The 19,690-nt window shown below is 30.4% G+C and overlaps 1 protein-coding gene across 1 annotated transcript in view; it reads left to right on the top strand.

The window, feature by feature from the left end:
• The window catches only part of LOC130897136 (glutaredoxin domain-containing cysteine-rich protein CG31559-like), a 104,597-nt gene that overhangs the window by 22,925 nt on the left and 61,982 nt on the right, over positions 1-19,690 (top strand). The gene's annotated exons all lie outside the window — the stretch shown is intronic.

Raw genomic sequence — 19,690 nt, 5'->3', positions numbered from 1 at the left:
AAAAACCAACAGCATTTAGAAAAGGAAGACAAACATTAGACAATATTTTCATACTAAGAAATATTATAGAAAGAGGAGATATTCTCCACTTAACGTTCATAGACCTGAAACAACGTGTATATATATAGGAGAGTAAACGTGAAGTACAAATGAGTGGACCAAAATCAGAAGGCTTTATAATGGAAAAGGGGATGAAACAAGGGGACAGTCTAAGCAAACTAATACTAACAATGGATAGAATACTAAAAAATGAAAAAAAAAAACGATGAGATACCTACAAACGAACGTGGGATACCTCCACATGATCTCAATAACTTTGGAAGGTTTACTATAAACAGACGACATCGTAATTTTGGCCGAAAATAACAAAAAGATGGAAGCAATAACAAAAATTCGGATAGAAGAGATAGAAAAACTTCAAATGGAAATTAACATAGAAAAATGCGAAACAATGATAATAAATCATTAAGAATAAACAATTATAGCATGAGAACAAAAAGAAAAAGTCACAACTTTTGATTATTTTGAAATAGTAATAACAGAAGACGGCATATAGAAGCGGAGGTTATAAACGGAATAAACAATAATAATAATAATAATAATAATAATAATAATAATAATAATAATAATAAAAATAATAATAATAATAATAATAATAATAATAATAATAATAAAAATAATAATAATAATAATATTAATAATAATAATAATAATAATAATAATAATAATAAATAGGTAAATTAAATGATTGAATTTAAAAATACATAATAAATAAACTATATTATGATTTAGAAAACTAAAACGTATATTTGCCGTTCAATAATAACAACTGAATAATAATAATTAATAATTTAAAAAAACTATCCAATTCATTGTCACTATAATCGATTTTTTCTCAACTTTCCTATTCAAAATCGTCGCCCAAGTAGATAATTCAGCAGGATATAATTAATTTCATTCCACTATACATAAAGTTCTAGCAAATTAAGTATCTTCAATATAACATTCGTATTCTACTGTGAATGAAAATTAATATCAATAAAAGAATCAAATAAAAAAGTAAATTTTTCCATCCGACGGTTGTTTATCTTATCGTCAAAGTATCATCAATAGAAGACAGTTTTATTTATAATCCTATTAATAACTTGTGGAAAGGATCTTGAATTTGAAAAAATCAACCTTGATTACTAAGTAAAACGTATAAGGGGTCCCAATAAAAATATACGATTCAATTTAAAAATAAGACACATGTTTTTGAAAGAATGATTATATTTCTATACTTTGTATAGTAGATGTGAGTTTTTGGACCTTAAGGGGCACACCTAGTGTGAAATTTTCAAAATTTCTTTTTCATATTTAGATAGGTTATACCTTTAAAAATAACATAATAAAATTGTAAATCGATATCTTAAATAGTTTTTGAGTTACAGCCATTTAAAAGAGTAGCCGCTGGGCATACCATCATTTTATCTTTAAACGCGTTTTTCTTGTATTTTAACGAATTTGCTGGAGTGATTACTCGGAGACAAATGGTCCGATCGCTATCAAATTTTTTATGCATCTTCTCTATGTAGTTCTCCAAACGATGACCCTCCAGTTTTTTGATCTGATTTTATTTCAAAAATTTTACTGTGTATTCTCAAAACATGTATAAATATACCCTCATAATTTTAAAATGATTGAATCACTAGTTATTTTTTAATTCCCAAAAATTTCCGTTTTTTAGGCTGTCACACTAGGTGTGCCCCTTAAAGCACAGACATTGTCTCATGTAAATTTCGATGGAAATGTCCGCTTCTTTCTCACTTAAGATATTTTGAACTCAAGAATAATATAAATGTTATTTCAACGGACTTGAGTTTTGAAAATAGTCATAAACTTTTTCAATTATTTAAAGACAATTGACATCAATATTTCGGATTATTCGTTATGAAAATCGTTACTCCAATGAGTAGAAAATAACCCACTCGATGTGTCATATCTTTCAGATTCATATCATCCAGTTTGGGCCACCGAACTCCTCCATTCCATTAGAATGTTTCTGTATCAAACTGACAGTCAATGTATTTCCCACCTAAGTTTGAACAAAGTAAGACACGTCCGCCTGAAAAAAATTACGACCATACATTGCTCAGTATGGGTGGGCTTTGTTGTTTAACATTGCTCGGAGATTTTCTAAATTCCACTTAATATGAAAAAAGACAATGTACAATACAATACAAGACGTAATGTCCTTATAAAAAACATCCATCAAATCACCAATCAGATCTGCCGATTTATTGAAGCATTTTATTGAAACTTTTTCGTTTTCTGTCATAAATCTAACATTGTTGCATTGAAATTTGTTTTCATTTATTTTTTGGTTAGTGATGACCAAAATATAATGACAACAGCTCCGTAGAATGTCAAATCAAATACAAGACTCATCGTTTCGTATTTTAATCTTGTGAAAAGAAGCTGTAATTTATTGCAATGGTTTTGCTCTGTGTCAAGCCATTTCAACATCTAACTGGGGTTTTAATAAGAGCGCAAGGTTTCACTGTTTACTAAAACGTGGTTTTCTGTAGCAAACTATTGAAATATCTATTAATTTACGAGATATACAGTTTGGAATTATGTATGAAACGGCTTTGCTGATATATGCGTACCCTTGTTACGAAAAATTCAATAAAGTTATTGAATATATGTGGTGGCAGGCTTATTGGAATGTGACTTCAGATAACCCCACAGTCAGAAATATAAAGGCGTTAAACCGCGAGAGCGTATAAGCCAGCTTTGGTCATCAAATCGGGAAATGACACAACCAGGAGCAATCTCTTGCAATATCGTCCATTTTTCATGGGTGGTATCACACATGGCACCTTTTTGCTAAAAGCAGATGTCGTCAATCTAAATGAGGTACAAGAAACTGTTTCATAGCACGATAAAGTTCGCCATTTACCGTTACTGTATTACCTTCTTCATTTTCAAAGAAAAATGCTCTAATTATACCCATTGTGGATGAATTCGTGAATTTTCTAAGCTTCAAATGCGACCGATTTTCCTATAAAAGTTTATAAATCTACCTTTGTTAAATTTCTGGTTCTTATAGATTTTTTTAGTGGTATTACCAAACTAGCTTTGACATATTTCCCAACACTCAAGTCAAGTTATTTCAAATGGACCAACAAATGTAACTAAATTTTGATAGTGTTGTTTGTGACAAATACCTATAGTTTATGAACAACTTTATTGCCAGCCACTGTGCTCAGGCACAAAATCGTTATCGATTAGTGAATGTTACTCACAATCTTAGTGGTATAAATAACTATTATAAGGCATAAATTATCACCTCTCAAAGGTGGTAAATTGACTTTTAGTCCCTCGTTAAAGGAAATCGTTATCTTTTAGGCAAGAATTCCTTAAAATAGTATCAAAAAACGTTGTTCACCATATAGGGAGGAGAAAAATATGATTTTTACAACCGTCTCGTTGCTATTGGATATGTTAGTGAAAGTACTTTTACTTTCACTTAATAGCATCAGTAAAATCAACAGGAATAAACCTGATTATATAATCCATGATAGAGTTAGCTAATGGAAATTACCAATTAATCATAGTTACGACATATAGATAAGCGATTCTTTGCTTGTTTACGTTGTCTAATCACATCGGTTTTCCTTTTGAAGTTTCTTAAAAAATCGAACAACGTCGTAAAATCGCAATGAGTTGCTTCTAGACAGCTTCAAATTAAATTTAGAACTAAGCGAAGCTATTGGATATTAACACCTCTGAATACTCTGCAGAACTCCTCTCGAAACTGTTTCCGCCAGAAAAATTTTCTATTAGGGGGGAGTGTTATCAATAATCGAAAAATTGAAATATATTTCACTCTTTCACAAAAAGGTGGAGTGGTATGACAATAAGTATTAAAAGAATCCATATTTCACTTAATCAACCTGCTAGCGAATGAATCGAACCTAGCTTTAGAAAGGGCACTATATTCGCTGGAACAGCTGATAGTGTCCACAATCTGAATGTTACCAAGCATACACCAGGTTAACTTTTACTCTTGAAAATGAAAACAAAATAACAATCATACTGATCACCGACAATAAAAATGAAATAATCTTTACACTGTTAGTCACAAGTTATACTATATAGGTATTTTGAAATTTTATCCGAATATACTGGGTGTGGAAAAGAAAATGCTTGTGTGATCTGCAAGATTGTGTAAAACTGTGATAAAAACTTACCATTTGCCTTACAAAAAAAGTTCTATCAAATGTCTGCCGTGGATTTGACGGGGTGTTGCAACAAAATAACCTTATTCCTAGTAGATGTTTTCTAAAACGAAGAATGCACATGCTGTGAGGAATACAACAATATATTCTTAAAAACAAGATGGAAAAATTCCTATCGCTGCATCTCAATGTTTAACATCGAATACGGAATGTAAAGACAAGTATCTTACAGAAAATATTAAAAAATCATATATCATATATCAAATTGATCGTTCTCAACTCCAAATAAAAATTGAAAAGAAACAGGAATTTGGATAAAAAATTGTCCAGTAATTTCAATCAACTCAGTGAATGGATAACTCTTATCTGACTGATAAAAAGAGGAAAACTAACATTGAAGAAATTCATTTCAACTAATATTGTCAATTAGTATAGATACCACTTCCTTGGTGTGATATACTGCGTTTATTGCTTTCAACTTACGTTTTATTTTGAAGTATACAACAAATTCAGTAGTTTTGAAAAATAATTTAACGTTTTCACTGCCTTTTATATTTTTTATGCATTATGTAGTCAAAAAATTGCGATTCCCTTTCTCAGCAATCTTAACGCTACAAATTCTCAATCAACGATAAATTTTTTTTATTTGGTAATTCTATACTTTCACGGTCCCCTCGTTTTTTTACTCTTGAAAATAGAAACATCATCCGATTTCGATAATTTTTTTAAATCTTCGTTTATTCGGCGGATTTTCGAAAAAAATTATGGGAATAAAAAAAATGAAAACTTATATTGGTTAAGTTGGGTTTAGTTAGGTTAGGTTGGGTTAGGTTAGGTTGGGTTAGGTTGGGTTAGGTTGGGTTAGGTTGGGTTAGGTTGGGTTAGGTTGGGTTAGGTCGGGTTAGGTTGGGTTAGGTTAGGTTAGGTCAGGTTAGGTTAGGTTAGGTTAGGTTAGGTTAGGTTAAGTTAGGTTAGGATAGGGGGGGGGTGCTAAAAATTTAGAAAAAATGTTTACATTTGGTCTGCTTCTCAAACACACCTTCCCCCCGCCTCTCGCCCCAATCACAATTCTCTTTAACAGTCAACCTTAGTGAGATACCATTTTTTTAATGGTGAAAATTTTCAATTTTTCAAAGTCCACTTTTAATATTGTACACTTGATTGTAATAAGTGTTTTTAAGAATGTAATAAAAAAGGTACAAACGATTATATGTGAGAAAAGGAAAATTTTAAGAGAAATTGTTATTATTTTTAATTGTAAAAACATGATAAATCAACATTTTTGTATAAACTTTTTTTCAAATTTCTCGTTTGTTTTGTAAGATTATGAAAAAAAAAATTATCAATTTCATTTGTTTATTTGGAAATAAGTTAACAACAATTATATGTGAATGACTGTATTTTCATCAACATTTAAAGCCCTGAAACCAATATAAGTTTTCATTTTTTTTTATTCCCATAATTTTTTTCTAGTAACTTTTAGTTTAAATAGTGTACTCCATTGTAATCACATTTTTTGTTTTTGTACAAAATGTTTTTTATTAAAATTCCTTTTTTCGAGCTTATTGTTTAGCAAAGTTCAAATTTCGCTCCACGGAATCTTCAATGGATAGAATAGCTAAGTTGCGTAACCTTTCTTGTTCCATAGAATTTCTTAAATAAGTTTTTATCAAGGTCAGTTTTGGAAATGATCGTTTTGGACTAACCGTAGTCATAGGAATGGTTAAAAATCACATAAAACTGATAAATTTTACTAAATGTTCTAAGAATAATGTCCGTGGCATTTTGCCGGTCCTGCCACCCTATTGTTACGCCACTGGTAGTTAAGATCACCATTGACAAGTGTTATACCTGAGGAGTATTATTTTTAGTGTCTGAAAAATATTGAAACTATCGTTTCTCTTTCAAACATTCTCGTTAATTTGTGGTAAATAAAAATACTTTTACTGCCTGGAGACGTAAAAGTAATATTATATTTAATCAATTAAATTCCATTTTTTATGAAATTTTATTGCCTGTAAAGATAATTAAAATTGTTTAAATGTATATAATATATCGTGATACAATACTACTTTTTATGGAAATTTATAAACAATGAATAAAATACACACAGTTTTAGTCAAAAATACAGATACTGATTGAAGTTTCTAAAGAAAAGGGGAAAAGAAGAAAAATATATTTCTAAAGGGGACAATAGTAATAAATATTTTGATATAGACTTAAATGATTTTTTGCTATTCTACAACACGCAAGAGAAACGCAGTCTTTGCAAACTAGTTTGTGTAGGTTTTCGTAGAGGGAGTGAGGCAAAATTAAACACCAAAATATACTCGGTTTAATGTATAATGTATTCATTATCGAGGACTGAAATTATGTTCAAAGTATATGACGTATTGAAATTTATTCTGTTTTTCACAAAATTATCAAAATCACAAACTTCAATATTCAAATTGACTCATGACATAAATATGAAATCTATTCATTCTAGTTGCAATTCAAATTGCTGTGAATTTTTATTAGTTGGATTATGAATGACATCGAATTTTTATAGCTTAGAATACATTAGGCCGCTATGAATGAAGTTGAATTTTATAGGTTAGGTAAGGTTAGTTGGTTACTAATGGTGTTGAATTTCTTCTTTCATAGTTTGCTTCTACAAAATCTAAAAGATATGGATGTATTACACAATATATGTTGTTTCTAGAAATAGGCGTTTTTTTATAGCTATTGTCAGTTGTCAGTTGTCAGTTGTCAGTTTGGCAGATTCATAATGCATATAATGATGTGCATAGAAAACGTGTGATGCTGAAGACCATCTACCAAGATATAATTTGCTATCATTTCTTAAATAGGAAATTTCATGAATCATGTCAGTCAATTTATTGGTAATTTTATCTTCTATTTTAGTAAAACTAGATTGAATATTAAGAATTTGACTGCACGCTTAATACGCTTAATATTATGTTGTTTAAAGATTCCGAAAAGTTTTTATATATGGTGACAGTGAATACATAAATAAGATAGAGCTGTCGGAATAGAATATAGAAGTTGTTATACCTTAAAATAAGTAGTACCGTTCAATCGAATTATTTATAGTTGCATTGAAATTCATAAAATAGAATTGTAATAACTGTGACGCTATTTACATAGGACAGATATCTCAGTATTGGAAATAAACGATTAAAATACCTGGTTTTACAAAACTTAACCAAGCCTTTATTATACTTGTTCAAAGTTCAAAGAACAAACATTTTTGTCCACATATTTTTACTTGATATTTAGACAGGGACGGATTAAGAATTACAAGGACCGGGTCTAAAATAATGACGGGGCCCACTTTTGTATAAAAAATTAAAAAAATAATATCAATACGTTAGATTTGTGGTATCAACACATCAAAAAATACAGAATGATTTCCAAATGATGGAGCACTCTTTGACCTGGGGCCCGGGGCTATAGACGGCCCTGTATTTAGCTATTGAGTAAATCTATTATTCACTTTTCTATTGTCAAATCGTCGTGAATACTTGATTGAGCGATTAGAGATGTTGACATATATTCACATTCTTAAAGGTATTTCTGTGTAAACACGTGTGTTTGTATGAACATCAGTGCCGCTGAGTATAATTATACATTTAATGGTACCTTACGGGTACCATTTATCTACTGTGAGTTTAAAAATGTAAAAATAGCATTACAGGCAGTACCATTTATACCTGATTAAGGTATCTCGTTTATCAAAAAGATATATAGTTCTGTATGAGTGGGTGAATGACTCAAAGAAATGTAGTCTTCAAGGCCTATGTTAAAGTTAAGCGCCTAATAATAGTGTATGCAGGTAGCGAGAATGGTTTTGTTGTGGGTGTACTGAAGGTATCAGCTAAACAAATATAAAAAAGCTCGGCCGATTACCACGAGAACATTAATGTTTAATTATTTTGAAAATGGTTTCGTGATCAACTCCTACCTATTTTTTTTTGCTAATTCTGTCATTGTTTTTGATTATACGTCAAACTATTCACGATATATGGTGAAAATACCCAAGAATCAAACCAAAAAGACTGAGATATTAATATTTAAGATTTCTTATAATTCAGATACGTATTCAAAAGCGATTAATAAAATGTTGCTAGAAGTCAATGACCTTGCAATTATTGTGACGCTGTGTATATAGTGTTTGATAGTGTTTAGAAAATAGACTAAAAGGTCAAAAATACAATAAAAAATTAAACGACATTAAGGAACCACGAAATATCAAATATCAAATACATTCAATTATAGAGAAAAAAAATTCTTGAGACGGATCAAAAACATGAATAAATATAGTTTAAATCAACTAAAAAACAAGCTTTTAAAGCACATCAAACTAAAAAGTTTGCTCGTTGTACGAGAAATATACAAACGTCCCACGTTTTTTTCCCAATAATACCATTATTTTTCATTCATTATAGTTTTAAGCTTATTTTAATTACTATGTTAAACTTTTTAGTTTGATGCCTGTTTTTTCGTTTTTTTAAATTATATATTTCCACTTTTTAGTTATAGTAGATTTACTGTTCAATATTTTCTTTAAGATCTAGTATTAGTATTGTAAATCTCCAGCAGAGATAATAAAGTTTAAGGTGTTGAATTCTAAAGAAATACTGATACATGTAGAATAGGAAATTTCCAACAAAGGACAGACAATTGTAAATATTTTTTTTACAGCGTAAAAGGGATTTGAACTCACGGCTGGTGAATCCGAAAGTTGACGCCTCAGCCCGCTCGGCTAACAACCGCAAATAAAGTGGTGGGATACACTAACAGTAATAAGCCAAAAAGGAGATAATAGTTACAAGATTTAAAAAAAACTCACAAACAAGAGAAACCGGGGCGAAGCTGATAAAAGCGTGTTTAAAAAGAGATTTTTTAGGAATGGGTCACATACACAGGAATGAGAAAACTATCAATGATGAAAAATATTTGAGTAAAATTTATAGTTCTAAATATAATTGTGGAAAGAGCATATATAGAACAAGAAGTTGTGGTTTAGTACATCATCGATGGTATACAAGACTATTCTTCGAGGCTTTAAGGTGCAAAAGACTTCAACGAATTCAAAGAAAAACTAAAACTTTATGAACAAATAAAGAAGAGAATGGTTATGGACAAACTTTTAGAACAAAGAAAGAGTCATCTAAGAACATGATCGATGAAGATTCTAACGAGAAGAAAAAGTGCAAAACTTTAGAAAGGAAAATAGTTTCACGTATTTCTACAGTGGAGCTCGAGGACATAAATCCAAACTTTGCTCGGATAAGTCAAATGGTATGAAGTGAGCTGTAATAAATATGATCATGTGTCCGAATAAGAATGTTGCAAAATCAACTGTTGGAAATTCTAGCGTGAATATAACATTTGATACTGGTAGCGATGTTGTACGATAAGAAAATATTTTTATAATACCCATTTTCGAAATTTAGTATTGATGCCTGACAATACAATGTTGAAAGGCCTCGGCGAAAATACCAGAGTGAAACAACTTGGATCATTCAGTATTCAGGCTAAAATTAATGATTGAACCCTCGATCTGAAATTCCATGTTATCCCGTGGCTATATCCCAACATGCTATAATTTGAAACAATTTTTGAAGCAAGCGAGTGTTCAAATCAGGGACGATGGTATAGTTATATAAATAAAGACGGAAGAAATCTCAGTAATGCACATTATGGTTGTAGAGAAAAATGAATGTGAAGTAGATGTATCAAACATAAAAAACCCAAGAGATAGGAATGAAGTTAAAACATTGATAAAAAGAAATAAAATAAATATTTTATTCTACCATCCATAACACCAATAATAATTCATATTAATGATTCCAGCTCCGAAATTTTCTTTTCTTCTCTTTTAACACGTTGACTGCCGACTACGAGATAACTCGTAGGTAGCGATCTTTTCAAGGACGCCAACTACGAGTTATCTCGTACTGTATTCACTTGCCATTCTTGTGTTGCTACGATTAAATTCGTAATATATCAGTGCTAATATCGATAGATGGCTTCTTGGGAAAGAACAAAAAATCAATGTTGGCTTGCATAAAAGACAATTTATTTGAAAAGGAACATAAAAAATGTAAGTGTAAGAATTAAGTCAAAGTACAGAAGTATAATGATATTTACTGTTTGTGGAACTTTTTAAAACAACCTTCCACACACAGAGCTGGCTTTTCACTACATACTGGACAGTAATAACGCGTTTCTCGGCGTTTTTTTCCTTGGTTACATATGCGACATGGTTTCGTTGGACGCTGTTTTTTTTTCGGTAGGCGGTAAACTCTCTAAATAATGGATACTTTGCAATTTACTCTTTTTCGTAACGTGTTGAATTTCTTGTCCAATCAATGTGAGCACGAATTCCTCTCTGAAGCGACAAGTCAGTGCAGGTGTGCCTACGAATAAACTCGTAATTGGCTTCCGAGAAGAGATTACTGTTTCCGACGCCAACTACGAGATAATTCGTACAACATTTTTTTTTTTTAGGAAAATACGTTTTTACTCTTTTATTTTATAACTATGCTCTAGATTTAGACTTTTTAATAATATAATGTAATAAAATAAAATTTCATTTTTGGCCAGAAATCTGAAAATTACTGTGGCAGTCAACGTGTTAATATATCTACTACATTGCATTGTAGAATAATACACATGAAACTAATGCGTAATAAGTCATATTTAATTAACCTTCGAAGTGGATATGAAGTAATGAATATCTACAGTCGCTTTATTGATAAATGTGTGGAAGCGGGGTCCACCCTATTATAGTTCGTAAAAAACCGAAAATTTGATTTTTTTTTTCATTTTGTTCATGTTTTGGTCGCATTTAACATCAAAATGGAATCTAAGTTCGAAAACAAGAATTAATTTGAATAAAAATATTATAATTTAAGCAATTCTCACAAATTATTAAAATTTAGCGAAATACAAGCAACGTTGCTAAGAAAGCATGGGTTAGGTTAGGTTAGGTCATGCTTTCTTCGTTACGAGAATTTCACACTAATTTACCTAATTAGTGTAAAAAAATTTGTTTCTTATTAATAAAAGTAATGAGCAAAACTTTTTATAATTTGTAAAAATTATTTATATAATGATATTAATAGTTTATTTTAATTGTTAGTTCCTGTATGTACTTCTAAAAAATACAATATTCTTAAAATAAGTATCAGTGTTACCTTTCTATCTCTTTGTTTTTCTACACTCTCTTTCAAATTTTCGTATATATGTTTTAGTTTATTATTATGGGTTTCGGTAATATTCGAATAATGTGCAGCGGGAATAAAAATTTCTTTCGGATTTCGTGTATGAGGTTTATTCGAATAGACTCCAACTACGGACCCGGTTTCCGAACATAAAGGGCGGGGAAATTTGAAAAGTATAAGGCCTAGCCACGAATAATCCAAGTTTTGGGAGACAAACCGGGAAATTTATGGATTTGGATTTTTTATTGGCCAAAAAAGTGTTAAAATTTTGGTTTTCAAACTTCAGCATGATATGGAAAAAAATTATTGAAAGTATTATTTTACGATTTTTTATATGACAAAAAATAGGGTTAACTTCACTTCCAAACATAAACATTCCGTTGTTTAAAGTCAATGTAAATCATTCGAATGAAATGTTGCTTCAGTCCGGGTAACTGTCGTCTACTTTTAGGTGATTTTCTGATTCAAGGATTAGCCTCCTGCCATTATGAGACATTTATGGAACCGATAGTTTGAAAGTCTGAATAAAACCAGTGAGTGTTTAAGAAAAATAAGATAGTAACATAAAGATAAACTTGCATTATGTTTTGCATCTAATTAAGGATTCCTCAGCAATGAAAAGTAAAACTCAAACTTTATTCGCATTGTTGACAAAAAAAATTCAATGCAAAGAAGATTAAATGAAACGACTGAAAACAATAAAGAAATATGATAATGAAACCCCATTCTCAACGGATAATGAAGTAATATTACGGAGAAGAGATAAAGTGAAAATTGAAATGTTCAATAAACTTTGTTTCTGTATTAAAAGAATAGATAAGGAAAAAGATTGATGGATTATATACCTTATGGTTCCAGAAGCCAATGTTTATGTCGAGAGATCCTTTAGTACTTTGCAGAGGATAAAAGACTACCTTCGCACAACAGACAACAAGTATGTCAGACTGATATACATTTTCGCAACTCAAAAATCCAGAAATAATGTATTTAGATTTCCCTCTACAGAAGATGAATATTAAGAATACGATACAGATATTTACAAGTTTGTTATCATTAAGTTATAACTGCTATTACAGGAGGGGCCCCTAAAAGCAAAGGTGTGACGGGCCACTTGTTTATAATGAATAGTAAAGTATACAGAATGAGTGAAATAATGAAGGGGTTCAAGCAGAAACATATGCAATTATGTGACATCAAATTAAACTTCTAATTACAACTAGATTTTAAGCAAATTTCAGAAATATTCCACTTCCTTTTCACACTTCACCGGAAATTACATAATCGTGGTATTCCTCACGTTTTTTTTTCAATTTCAGTCTGTGTGTTGTTAATTTGGAAATCTATTCAGAACAAAAGAACAATGCAATCTAATGGGTTTAATTACCTGTATATATCTTAGAAAAATACATAGAGTTCTTTTCGTGTATTGTTTTCCAAATCAAATTATAATTTGTTTTTATTTATCATTCGCATTTGCTTTGTTTCTCAATGTTTTCCAATGTATAATTATCGAAAATAAACATTTTTTAATATGGTCATCATAAACACGCAAACAAGTTTATATAAGTTCCATTGTAATGAGTCATCTCGGAAACTATTGATTGAAAATGATTTTCAACTCAGTCCATCGCCAGAGGGCTTAATTCATAATAATATCAAAAACGTCATTTTCCATAATAAACGTGATCGTGATTGAATTATTTGTAAACGTTTTGAATTTGCTTTAGTACGTTTCCTTCATCTTGTGAAAACTGGTAGAGATGAGTGAGAAAGTTCAATAGAGAGTTATATCTTTCTGATATTTTCTAGATTAAAGGAAACTTGGCATCATTTGATGAGAAGTTGAACACTCACTCAATATCATCAACTTACAGTTTTATACACAGATTACTGGAGGCGTTGTTTGAAAAATTGCTATTTTTTCAATCCATAAAACTATTTTATTGAGTTGAATTTCCCATTCATACTTAGCAGTTATTTTACAAAAAAAAGAAAAAAAAGTACTATGGGGGCCTCACGTAAAATGATAAATGATTACGAATATTTACATATTTGGTACTATCATTATTTCAATTTCGTTGGCGCGTTTTTCTTCTAGTTATATGACCACTGAAAATCTTTCATTTTCATGTTTGTATTGTTTCCGGATACTTTCCAATATTAACCATCTAGTTTTCTAAGGAAACTATCTAATACTTGTGGAAAAATTATTCAAAATACCAAAGTAGTAAGCTTCTAAATCTTATCCTAGTCATTGTGCGTGCAACTGAACAGATGCCCTGTAAAACATTCTCCTCAAAGAAATAAGTAATAAGAAACTGATCGCGGTAACAAATAATATCTCCCAAACCTTAGAGTGGTTCTTTTGCAATAAGATCTGTCGCCTAGATCATCCGGAGCCAGGAGTCTAAAAAAAGAAAGGAATAACATTGTATAAAATTGTTTTTTTTATTTACGTATTTTTCCCTCTTTCGATAGTAAAGTAACAATCATTTTGGTATATACTTGAAGAATAATATTTACATATACCTAGTCGAGCATGAAAACCTAGACATTTCTGCATGTTTTGTTTTCTCCAATGAGGCGTCTGCTTAGATGTTGTTATTGCAAATAATGAATTTAGTACATTGATAATTAGAATAATAATTAAATAACAACACGATTCGAAAAACTAAAGACGATGATTAGGAAAAATGATATAAAAGAGCCCAAATAATTCGTACTAGAGAAACCTTCGAATATAGCTCTCCATGTTTCAAGTATGTGTGAAAAACTTTTTCGTTCCAATTTTGAATGTTTGCCTAAAATGGATGGGAATTATATTAGAAATGTTTTGACCAAAGAATACAAATGATCTAAGAATAAAATGGATAGTGTTTTATGTAATCAGTGATAAGTTAATTATTTAATCGGGTGTTTTTGAAGTTTAATTTTTAGTCCAACTTTTAACACGTTGCCATATATACATACTCACTTGCCTCTATTTTATCCATCCAAAATATATTTACCGAACATCCTAGTGTCCAATCAATACACGATTCCTACCAGATTATCTCATCCCAAGGAAGAGCGGTTACTTTAATTTGGTTACCTTCCTACATTGGCATCGAAGGCAACGAACTTGCAGACCAACAGGCAAAAATTGCATACATCTACCGTCACCGACAATTTAATTATTGGAAAGGATTCAAAATCACAGTTCATAAGAAAATCCAGAGTTACATGGCAGCAGCATTGGGACACTATTGAATCATCCCTACGTCAAATATAGCGCTCAATTGGTAACCAACCTATTATCTTCGCTGGTCTCTCAAGGCAAGATTTAACTGCGATAAGAAGAGTAAGAATCGGCCATTCAAGACTTACTCATGGATACCTAATGACCACTACTCCCAGACCGTTTTGCTCCAGCCGCAACTCGTATCTAACCATGAAGCACATTTTGACCGAGTGTCGCAAATATACCGTCAAAAGACAACAGTTTCAGCTTAGTCTAAACTACTCGTACAATGAAGTCCTTAACAACTCGGAACAAATTACCTCTCTACTTCAATTTCTCAAATATGTACAACTGTTACTGTGTATTCATATTGTATACTTGTATCAATGAACCATTTCATATTTAATGTATTGTAACCGCTCCCGTGCAAATGGCCATAGTAGCCGAGCACGTTAATTTTAAATAAAAAAAAAGTTTAATTTCTCTTCGTGATTTGATATTCGTATTATGCATTGGTAAGCAAAGAGTTTATTTGCTTGATCATAAATTTTTTTAGTCCAGAATAGCCTTTCTTTTTTGATTATTATTTTCATAATATCCTGTGTTGTTTCTAGAATTTTTATGGTAGTTTCAAATACTGCTACCAAAGGTTTTTTTTTTTCAAATAATATCACCGAGAATATAAAATTTATGCATTAAAGCTCTTAGTCTATTGCTGTAATGGATAATAATATGTTGTGACCAACGAAACGTAGTAATTGGTCAAGTATAACACCCAGATATTTGTGACAATTAAGAACTATTTTTTGACAATCGTTTGAAAATCGTTTTATCCAAAAAATCGGCCACTTCATTTTCAATACTTATGTTTTTTATAAAACCTGTTTTAACATTACGATCATAAAAATGTCAATTAACCTACTTATCCTAAAAAATCGTGTTAGGTTATTCTTTCTATTTCCATTTACTCTTTTTCCCTCTCTAGGCTGTCGGAAATGTATTTATTATTCATTTACCTATTTCCTCCATCTTTTGTCTTTTGCTTTTGTTTTCCTATATTTGCTCCATGTTTTTCTTTTTCTGTCCATTCTCCTTCTTCCTATAGTTCTTGCTTTCCATATTCGTTTTGTTAATCTATCTTGTTCCATCCTTGTTAAATGTACAAACCAGTTTCAGATTCTCTGATTTATTTTTTCTTTGATTGTTTCTGGTTTAAGTTGTTTCCATCTATCCAAGTTTTCCTTCTATTTATCGTAGGTATTTCATTTCAATTGCGTTTACGTTTCACTGTCAGTGTTGGAACTGTTATTGTATTGTGAACGCTCAGTTTTACTTTCCTTGGTCTCCTGTTTATTGAACACTCTTTCATTCAATGCATAGTGTATATTTTTTTTGTTTTTTTTATTCTGTTTGTAACCTCCACTTCTATTTTGCCGTCATCTGTTATTACTGTTTCAAAATAATCAAAAGTTGTGAGTTTTTATTTTTGTTCTCCTTCTGCTGTATTTGTGACTTTGTTCACATTTTTCTCGTTTATTATCATTTTTTTGCATTTTTCGATGTTAATTTTCATTTGCAGTTCTTCTACCTATTCTATCCAAATTTTTGTTAAGGCTTCTATCTTTCTGTGATTACGATGTTATCTGCATATAGTAAACCTTCCAAGTTTATTGGAATCATGTTAAGATATCCTAAGTTCTTTTGTAAGAGTCTCGTCCGTTTTTTTATATTTTATATATATAATTGGTTAATTCGCCAGGATTGCCCGATTTTTACACTGACTTGTCTTGACCAGAAGCGGATTTATTATTTAGTTTACTTGGTACAATTTTCTGTCCAATTAAAAAAATACATAGTATTCAATTGTATCTTTTTTGAGAAAATTATCTGGTAGCATTCCTTTATATATCTATTTTTTCACCAAGGCTTATGAGAAAATTATTAAATATATCAGCTTCTACTTCGTTATTGTTAAAATATTCATAACTTCTTACTTATATATATTTTCAATTTGTTTCCTTTAATTTGTGCTATCTATTATGTCTTCTATCTATAACTTTTGTATTGATTTTCAAACTGAAAATAATTCTCGTTTAATATTCATTTATTCATTATTTCAGAAAATATATTGAACCTGTAGTTATACATGGTTTTAGTTTGGTTCTTTTAATGTTATTTCTAGTTTTAGATTTAGTTTTTTGTTTCAGTACAGTTATGAATGCTTCCATTTATTTTTTCTACGTTCATGCAATAAACATAACTTTTTGAATTATATTCACTGGAAAAAGTGGATTGAACTAGTGCAATAAATATTTATTGCACTCATCTGCAATTAGAGTGTAGAGGTTTGTGATCAAGACAAACATAAACATTCAAATGAGCGAAATATTCAGTCGTTTTCCTGTGAGATTGTAATTCGTTTCAAAGAATTGCGGATTTTATTTTATTATCAATCATATTCATTATGTACTGGAACTAGGAAATAAAGTTTTTTCTAAAATGCCTTATGGTTACAATTTATAAACACAAACCTCAAGCCTTAAAGATACGCGATCACGACTACTATAATTTGGATAAAGTAACTGCAGCCAAATTAATTTTAACAATTGAACAAACTTTGAAAATGAGTAATATTATCGGAAAAATAGATTATGGTGATGAAGACGAATTTGCTGGGACCCCATCAGAAGTTAGTGAAATAGCGAATACAGCGTTATTAAACTTATTACCTAGTAAATCAAGAAAACTATATGAAATTCGTTCTTATCATTCTAAAGAGTGGTGCTTCGATAAAAAAAAGTTGTAAATCTTACAGAAAATATGCTTCTTGCATATTTTTCGAAAAGATCTAAAGATATCAAATCCTCATCACTTTGGGTTGAGTACTCAATGGCCTTTCTACAAAAGATATTAATATTAAAAAATTATAAAAAACTAATGGCATTTTGAAGCAGAATCCCGATCAAAAAAGTCAAAAGTATTTAATAGGGGACACATTTATCAGTTTCTAAAACATTAAATTTGATCGATATATACTGTAAATACACGAAATTACGTCGCAATAATTCAATAAGAAATATTAATATAGAAAATTGCAATAACTGTACATTTACTTATAATATGAATGGTACAAATAATGTTCAAGTCAAATTATTCCTAATTACTAGTTCCTAACTTTCTCAATGTTTTATTTTTCCAAACATAAATAAAACATATTTTTTCATGAACGTAGGAAAAATATTGTATGCAACTCGTTAAAAAATGTTTATTCCACTCGAGTTGTTGTCAAACTCGGTCTATCAGCCACGTTATACAAATTCACGTTGCGTGCAATAAACAACTACTTTTTGCAATTGTTGCATAGATAACTATTATTAAAAAATATGTCGTATTATGGTTGTGATACGGAATAGTAAGTTTTTGTTATTATTGATGTACAATTTTCAATAAAAAAATGATAATGCAAAGGGGGGATTATTGATACGTTTTATTTCTATTGAAACTCCTATATAAACAAAGATAAATGGTATTGTCAAAATTAATGACAAACAGGCAATTAATAACTAATCATACGGTGTTATTCTGTAATCTTGTTTATCTCAAGTAGCTAAAATAACGATTCAAGCTGTCAACTTTTATAATCATATTTGTTACGAAATACCGAGATATTGTATGTAAAGTTCATTTCTTTCCTAGGAAGTTGGTAGTAAAAGTATTTGATCATTTTTTTCTTATAAAAATGGAAAAATTATCTGTAAACAGTTGATTACGGTAATCGTGTCGATTAATCAGCAATAAGGAAGTAAAGCAAATTTATTATTCATATTTTTCCAGTGAATTTGTGAGAAATTGAAGAATAAAGGTATGTATCTATATTCAATAACTCTACGTTTATTTAAAATGAATAAGTATAATTGGCTCTGAAAAGTTTAACTTCAACGTAACGGTATTTTGTAGTAATTAATACTTACAAACAATAAACAAAACTTTTTGGAAACTATAATGCTGGATCGGGCGTATTTTTATTTCTTAACAAGGTCGCCTTTTGTATCTATAGGCTTTTTCAAGCGATGCTCTAACCTTTTTGTGTCTTACAAGTGAAACTTTAACGTTAGGAAATAGAAAAAAGTCGCTGGGGGCATTATTTGGTCAACAGAGTTTGCGATCCACAAATTCGAAGTGCCATTCGTGAATTCTAGCCATGGAGATGACGAAGTGTGATAAGGTGCGTTGTACTGTTATCACTCACTGTTATTGTTCTACATTTCTGATAGTCGATGAAAACAATTCAATGACTGATTGCATTTACCCACTGATATACTGGGAAGTCATCCTATCATATGGCTATGACCCATTCAGTGGACTTGTTATAGATCACTGACAAACATTTATAACATGATCGTAGTTTCTGATAAGTCCTGATAACTAATGATAATTAAAATGAGCATTTTATTTTATTTCTTGACTCGACCCAACAGTTTGCATGGAGGAAAAATATACCCATGGTAAACAATTGCAAGCTGTGTAAAAATCAATTTTGATATTCATACTGAACACACTGGTTACTACTACAACAAGAAAAGTCGGTTGAGATTGACTCGTATTATTTCTAATATACTGCATTTTATATTATCAGAAAATTAAATTATCAGAAAATTTCAAAAGTTCGTAACAATTGAATTGGTTTCCATAATGACCAGACAACATGCAGCTAAATGATTAAAACAAGTTGGGAAATAGGCAGGAAAAGGTCGGCCAAGCTCTTCAACAATAGAAATCAAAATGACTCGAAACCACACCCTATTAATACACACCGAACTGTCACTAAACACTTATAGTAAATCAGAGTACGTACGCGGTTTGTTCTGAATCAGTTTATGAAGATCATAACTCGTTTATCGACATCTTTAGTTATATCATCAACTTTTGTTAGTTTTTGGTTAACTTTGTTTCGTTTTAGTGTATGATCTATAACATCCACAACTTAGACAACGTAATAGATGGAAGAATAT

The sequence above is a fragment of the Diorhabda carinulata genome, chromosome 8 (genome assembly GCF_026250575.1).
Source record: "Diorhabda carinulata isolate Delta chromosome 8, icDioCari1.1, whole genome shotgun sequence".
Lineage (NCBI taxonomy): Eukaryota > Metazoa > Arthropoda > Insecta > Coleoptera > Chrysomelidae > Diorhabda > Diorhabda carinulata.
The sequence above is the reverse complement of the archived record's forward strand: the minus strand, read 5'-3'. Positions and strand labels throughout refer to the sequence as shown.